At 49.0% G+C, this 7,500-nt stretch overlaps 3 non-coding genes across 3 annotated transcripts in view; all 3 read left to right on the plus strand.

The window, feature by feature from the left end:
* The first annotated feature begins 2,523 nt into the window (after positions 1–2,523).
* Positions 2,524–4,818, plus strand: LOC124318933. Its single transcript, XR_006912623.1, has one exon. It is a non-coding gene; the product is annotated as a small subunit ribosomal RNA (ribosomal RNA).
* Positions 4,819–5,759: 941 nt separating this feature from the next.
* Positions 5,760–5,912, plus strand: LOC124318939. Its single transcript, XR_006912629.1, has one exon. It is a non-coding gene; the product is annotated as a 5.8S ribosomal RNA (ribosomal RNA).
* A 641-nt stretch (positions 5,913–6,553) lies between these two features.
* Positions 6,554–7,500, plus strand: part of LOC124318935 — a 4,579-nt gene continuing 3,632 nt past the window's right edge. Inside the window, exon 1 of the ribosomal RNA XR_006912626.1 lies at positions 6,554–7,500. This exon is cut by the window's right edge and continues 3,632 nt beyond it. This is a non-coding gene — a ribosomal RNA (large subunit ribosomal RNA).

Genomic DNA, 7,500 nt, shown 5'->3' on the forward strand with positions numbered 1-7,500 from the left:
TCCAGAGTCCCAAAAATTTTCGAAGTGTCGAATAGTTTGGTTTCTCGAATTGAAAATTTTTTTCAAATTTGCCGACATTACGACAAGCAGCGATTGTAAAGCCCGGTCCAAATTTTTCAAACGAGTCTTACTTCTTTGTTAGTCCGCCTGGCCGATACCAAAGAATGGCCGACCGTCGACTATCGGGCGAATAGACGGGTGAAAGAATAAAGTCGAAGCCGGTGGTTGGATAGATATCGAAGGGAAGGCGAAAGAGGCGAAAAGGAAAGCGCGAAATTTCTTTAGTAGCTTCGACGCAAAAACTTGGTATCGACGGGGAGCTTTGGGAAATGAAACGAAGACGCAGAATGGAAGTTGTCCGGTTCGGCGTTAGTTGTAGTTTCATTTCCACCGTAGCTGAGCTCCTTTCCGCCCGCCACTTCACATGATTTTAGTTTCGATTCCGTTCGATCGCGCTTGCACTGTCTTTGTTTTTTTTTCACTGCTTGGATCGCGGCTTTGCTCTAACCAGTTTTAGCCCCATGCGATCAAAAAGTCTTAAAAAAAAAAACCGTTGAACGGAGACGAACTCGATGAGCTGTCGGTGTGTGAAATATCATTCCTGCGGTAAAACCGTTTTCGAAATTTCCGATGGTCGGTAATATGTAAAAATATATCCGAACCGCGATGTGGACGGGAAATTCAAACGCCCGCTTCACCGATTGGTGCGACAGCTGAGAAGCTCGTCACTCGATCCAACGACTCTTGGTCGAAAAGTTCAGAAGAGGTGCGCGCGTCAAACATTTTTTTGGTTTCGGACGTTTCGTTTCTTCGGCACGTGTGGTTTGTCCTGTGGCCGTCTGTGAGAGAAATCGGACGCTTGTTCTTTGTTATTTTACCGTAACAAGACAAGACGGGAAAGATTCTTTCTTCCAAACTTACGGCATCATAACCATCAGCGTTTACCGTCAGCGACGATACGGAGAGAAAAGAAAATGGTGCGCGTCTTTTCACTTTTTGACACCGTATCAAAAAAAATTACCGTTCAGGCGGAAATGTGTGTGTGTGTGTGTGAGCCGAGAGATAAAAATAAAAAAGCCACCAAACAGAACGCTTTCAAATTATTTCGTGCGGCGTGCGCATATTTCACATTTTGCCGTTTGACGGAAGCTCGTTGTGTGGAACACAGAAGTGGAGATGGACGGAGTTGAAGGGGGGGCGAAGACGGCCCGGTCGGACAAAGTCAAGAGATTGAATATACGAGAGAATTGGGTGGAAGTGATGGCAAATCTATAAAATTCAAAAATCGGATGAGATGCGAGGACCGCAAAATGTGGCGTCGACTCTGACTCTCTTTTACTACGAACTTCCCTTCGACGGAAGATATTCGAGAGCTGAGCTGAGCGCCCGCTGTGTATGGCCGGCGTAATTACAAACGAGTTACGGTTGGAGCTATATCGATTGTACGTATCCCGAACGTTCATCGAACAAGCCAGATCAACTCGGCGCCCGGTAGATGTACGCTCAGTTATGGCCATGACACACGAAGGGAGAATTCAAACGGCTGTGAGTGTACGGCCCGCCCGGAGTTGTGTGTAGGCAGTGACCTCTCAAGAGAAAAACGTAAAAAAATTTTTTTTGACAGTCACCGGTCTGCGACAAGTAATCAGTACGAAACTTGGGTGCAATGCAAAAAACATTTTGAGAATCCTTGCTTGACAACAACGAATCTAACACGATAAAAAAACGATCCCCATCGGTGTACCGCTTGCTTTTCTCGCGCTTCGGCGCAGAATCGCTTATTCAGCTGCCCTTGGAATATGTTCGTTTCGTGCATACTTGATCTCGGTCATTCTTCGGTGAACTCTTAAAGAATTGCGCACTTTTATAGGGGTAGTCTGGTTGCTTGTCTCGACTTGAAATGATTTGTTTTTTTCCGCCCCATGACTTTCTATACGATGCCTCTATGCTGGCCTCTGACCGCGGTTGTTCCGAGTTTTCCTCTTTCTCTTCGAAAGTCCTTTGCGGAAAATTCTGCCTCGTGTGACCGTTGAGCGGTGAGGTGTGGTGTGTGTGTGTGTGTCGTGCGGGGTGATGCGAGAGTGTGCCTCGGCGGTGGAAAAATAAAAATAAACTCTGAGCCCACAAAAATTTAAAAGATGTATGCTTGTCAGCTTAGTGCAGGCTTGACTTATGAGCATACAGCACGCCACATATGACCGTCGAAAACCGTAATACGGGAAAAAAAGTTGATGAATATATCAAGACCGGTCGAATGAATCCGATTCACTTTGGGCTCATAGACCGTTGAATGGTCTTTGACTTTGGAAATTGAAATGAAAAAAATCCAACAAACGGATCGGATCGGTGTTTCTCTTCACTGGGACTCGCTGTGACACGCCAGGCGTTGCGATCAAAAATTTTAGTTTCCGAAGAAAAAGAAAAAAAACGAAAAACGTGTTGATTTGGTGTGTGTTTGGTGATGCGTGGGCGAAATAAAAACCCGCAACTCGCCGGATGCATATCAAACAAACATACACGAAATACCTGGTTGATCCTGCCAGTAGCATATGCTTGTCTCAAAGATTAAGCCATGCATGTCTAAGTACAAGCCGCTAGACGGCGAAACCGCGAATGGCTCAATAAATCAGTTATGGTTCCTTAGATCCACTCCATCCTACTTGGATAACTGTGGTAATTCTAGAGCTAATACATGCACTCGAGCCTCGACTGCGGGCTTTCGGGCTCGCAGAAGAGGTGCTTTTATTAGATCAAAACCAGTCGGGGCCGGGCTTTCGGGCTCGCGCACCGTACCAATTTTGGTGACTCTGGATAACTTCACGCCGATCGCACGGCCTTCGCGCCGGCGACGTATCTTTCAAATGTCTGCCTTATCAACTGTCGATGGTAGGTTACGCGCCTACCATGGTTGCAACGGGTAACGGGGAATCGGGGTTCGATTCCGGAGAGGGAGCCTGAGAAACGGCTACCACATCCAAGGAAGGCAGCAGGCGCGCAAATTACCCACTCCCGGCACGGGGAGGTAGTGACGAAAAATAACGATACGGGACTCTTCCGAGGCCCCGTGATTGGAATGAGTACACTTTAAATCCTTTAACGAGGAACCATTGGAGGGCAAGTCTGGTGCCAGCAGCCGCGGTAACTCCAGCTCCAATAGCGTATATTAAAGTTGTTGCGGTTAAAAAGCTCGTAGTCGGATGTCTGTCTTCGGCCGGGCGGCGCCGCTCTGAATCAAGGGTGTTGCGTTTCACGCTCTGGGAGCCCGGGTGTCAAAGCCCGACTCTCTTCACGGTCGGACAACATCGCCGGAGTGGTGGTCGGTGCGTCGTTGTTGTATCTGCGGCCAGAGTTGGAAAGTTCTTTCGGGTTCTTTTTTAAATTTTGGTCGTAGTTGACTCGATTCGCTCCACCCAGTCAATCGTTCGGGGTGCCCTTCACCGGGTGTCTCGGGCGGCCGGCAACGTTTACTTTGAACAAATTAGAGTGCTCAAAGCAGGTGTATCCCAACGCCTGAATATCGCAGCATGGAATGATGGAATAGGACCTCGGTCCGATTTTGCTGGTCTTTTACTTTTGGACCCGAGGTAATGGTCAATAGAGACGGACGGGGGCATTCGTACTGCGGCGACAGAGGTGAAATTCTTGGACCGCCGCAAGACGAACAACAGCGAAGGCATTTGCCAAGAATGTTTTCCTTGATCAAGAACGAAAGTTAGAGGTTCGAAGGCGATCAGATACCGCCCTAGTTCTAACCATAAACGATGCCAACCAGCAATCCGTCGGAGTTACTCCAATGACTCGACGGGCAGCTTCCGGGAAACCAAAGTCTTTGGGTTCCGGGGGAAGTATGGTTGCAAAGCTGAAACTTAAAGGAATTGACGGAAGGGCACCACCAGGAGTGGAGCCTGCGGCTTAATTTGACTCAACACGGGAAACCTCACCAGGCCCGGACACTGGAAGGATTGACAGATTGAGAGCTCTTTCTTGATTCGGTGGGTGGTGGTGCATGGCCGTTCTTAGTTGGTGGAGCGATTTGTCTGGTTAATTCCGATAACGAACGAGACTCTAGCCTGCTAAATAGGTGACGGGTTTTATCAATTGAAACCGAAGGGAGTACGGAGGCGTCGGGATCAGGTGGCGGCGATTCGGGTCTCGGTGGGACTGGTTCCTTTAGTGAGGCAATCTCTCGGCTTGGTTTCGTTGTGCTTTGTTCGTCGGGTGTACGGCCTTCACGGGTTGGTTGCCTGGCGGATGAGGTATGGCGGGGCTTTGTCGGGAATGTCTCGCGGGGGCTGGCTCTATTGTTATTCGGTCGTCGTCATCCCCGGCGATACCTTCTGCTCTCGCGTCCGTCACGCAGTCTTCTTAGAGGGACAAGCGGCGTCCAGCCGCGTGACAGTGAGCAATAACAGGTCTGTGATGCCCTTAGATGTCCTGGGCCGCACGCGCGCTACACTGAAGGAATCAGCGTGTTTCACTCTCCCTGTCCGAAAGGACCGGGTAACCGCTGAACCTCCTTCGTGGTTGGGATTGGGGACTGCAATGATCCCCATGAACCAGGAATCCCTAGTAGGCGCGGGTCACTAGCCCGCGTCGATTACGTCCCTGCCCTTTGTACACACCGCCCGTCGCTACTACCGATTGAATGATTTAGTGAGGCCTTCGGACGGGCTTGTCGGGGTGCCGTCGAGTGGGGAGCAATCTCTGCCCGTGCGGTGCCTACCAACGGCGAGACTGAAAGATGGTCGAACTTGATCCTTTAGAGGAAGTAAAAGTCGTAACAAGGTTTCCGTAGGTGAACCTGCGGAAGGATCATAAACGAACAAGACAAATGTTTTGCGCATATGGCTTTGGTTGAGCACGAAACAACTAAAAGTTGCAAAACAAAAAAAACCCCATCAAAAGTCTTTCGGCGTAAGACATCGTATGAACTATGTGTGGGTTGACGGAAGAAAATCATTTATTTTGAACGGGTATCAGGCGCTCTGATGCGCGGTGGTTTTAAAGCGGATTCGCCTTTTCAAATTGATTTTTCTTTCCTCTCGGCTCAAAAAAAAACACAAAGTCTTTCGATTTGGTCTATGGCCGTGAGCAAATTCTTCCTGCTTCGATGGTGAATGTCTCTATAGATTCATTCGACCTTTAGCGGCGCTCACAGTGTTGACGTTAGTAGAGTGAAGAATACGATAGCCCGCCTGGGCCGCGAGTACCGAAGGAACAATAAAGGAGATTTTATAAAGTCTTAGTCCCTAAATCAAACACTTTGAAAAATAAAAACTCGGTGGATGGAGAGTCGGAAAAAAAAAAAAAAAAACATCAAGATTTTGAACGGGTATCAGGCGCTCTGATGCGCGGTGGTTTAAAGCGGATACGCCCAATCGAAATTGTTTTTTTTTTGTTTCTCTCTTCGTCTTCGGGATTTTTTGATTCTCGGTGGGGGGACGAAAGAGTGTGAGACTTTACTCTGGACGTTCTTTTCGGGCGTAGATACTCGTGGTTGCGTGCGTGTGCGTCGTATAGACTAACACTCCAAAGCCCGACACTATGCCGTTGAAAACCGAATGTTTTTTAAGCTTGCCCTTCGCCCTCTCGATGAAGTAGGAAGAATTCAAAATCACAATAACACACTAAACCCAAATTCTAGTACGAGTGTTTATCGGAACATTTTCTTTCTGGCTTTCTTTCTCCGCCCTCGCATTCATTTGCTTGGGCGGGTTGGAGAAAAAGAGAGAAGAAAACGAATATGTCGTTTTATATACGACCCTGAACGGTGGATCACTAGGCTCGTGGATCGATGAAGAGCGCAGCAAAGTGCGCTAATCCATGCGAACTGCAGAACACATGGAGCATCGAAATCTTGAACGTAAATGGCGGCCCAGCTTCTCGCTCGGGCCACATCTGACTGAGGGTCGGTCGAATGATGAACGAACAGAGATTTTTTCAGTCTTGGTTTTGCATGTTGGGTCGCGGCGAGATTTATTTTTCACCCGGCCTGACCGCATAAAAGCTCCCGAATCTCTAACGTCTGGGTGCCGCGCGACTTAAGTGTCCGCGATGCCTCAAATACAAAAAAGGGGGAAAAATAAAAGAAGGTTCGCCCTGTTTTGTTTTTTTCCTCTCTATTCAAAAGAAACCTTTTTCGATGGCAAAACAGATGGGAAATTTTTGAGCCAACTCAAAAAAAAATTTTAGAAATAAACACATCTTCTCGAACAAGGTGTCGGCTGCGTGTGCGCGATATACCGCTTCAACGCGAGTTTAGTTGTGTGTGTGCGCCGGGCGTGTCGAAGTGTCGACCACCGCGAATTATCACTCACTCTAACCGCTCGTTATGCAAGCTTGGTTCGCGCACGACGCGTTGTTTCAATACAAAAAGCCGCAGGACGCCCTGTCACTTTTCGTAAATTAATTTTTGCGAATAACGAGAGACTCGCTTTATTTCGAAAAAAAAAAATTTGAACCGGCAATTATTCAATCTTTCCCGGCTTTAAAACGCCAAAGTCTGCCGAGCTAGATAAAGTGTTGTCTCCTTTTGAAAACAAACAATTCATTCTGACCTCAGTTTAGATGAGACTACCCGCTGAACTTAAGCATATCAGTAAGCGGAGGAAAAGAAACTAACAAGGATTCCCTTAGTAGCGGCGAGCGAACAGGGATGAGCCCAGCACCGAACCTCGCGCCCGGTTGAGCGGGTGCCGAGGAATGTGGTGTTCGGGAGGATCGTGCGCGTCTGTCCGGTATCTATCGTCCAAGTCTCCATGAACGGGGCGAGCAACCCACAGAGGGTGTCAGGCCCGTAGATAAGACGAGCCGAGACCGTGCATCGGATCCCTTCCCAAGAGTCGGGTTGCTTGAGCGTGCAGCCCTAAGCGGGAGGTAAACTCCTTCTAAGGCTAAATATCGCCACGAGACCGATAGCGAACAAGTACCGCGAGGGAAAGTTGAAAAGAACTTTGAAGAGAGAGTTCAAGAGTGCGTGAAACCGTTCAGGGGGTTAAACGGGTGGGCCCTCGAAGGTCGAACAAGTCCCCGCTCCCGGCACTTGGTTGTATGCCCTTAACGCTGCATGGAGACTGCCTGAATTGGCGGCTCTCTTGCATAAGTCGTTCTGCGATCGCAATAGCCACGCCAAGGTCCGCAAGTGGGGGGCCTAGTAGGACTCCGCGACCGACTGGGTGTCTGTTACACGGGGCGTCCGTTAGCGAGTTTCGTGGTTACCTTCGCGGGTGCCGCGATGACGAGCGCGGCGTTTCCCAACAGTACTGCCCGGTCGTGACCTGTCTCCTCCCGGGAGGTGTCGTAGCTTTTTTTTGTAAAAGAGAAAAAGTTGCGGTGCTCAACCTGTGGAGGCCCAGAGCGGAGAGTAGAAGTCGGGTCCCACCCGACCCGTCTTGAAACACGGACCAAGGAGTCTAACATGTGCGCAAGTCGTCGAGAAATTATCAAACTAAACTCGCGAGGCGCAATGAAAGTGAAGCGGCCCCGATGAGGGTGCATCCG

This window comes from Daphnia pulicaria, unplaced genomic scaffold (genome assembly GCF_021234035.1).
Source record: "Daphnia pulicaria isolate SC F1-1A unplaced genomic scaffold, SC_F0-13Bv2 h1tg000082l, whole genome shotgun sequence".
In the NCBI taxonomy this organism is placed as follows: Eukaryota; Metazoa; Arthropoda; class Branchiopoda; order Diplostraca; family Daphniidae; genus Daphnia; species Daphnia pulicaria.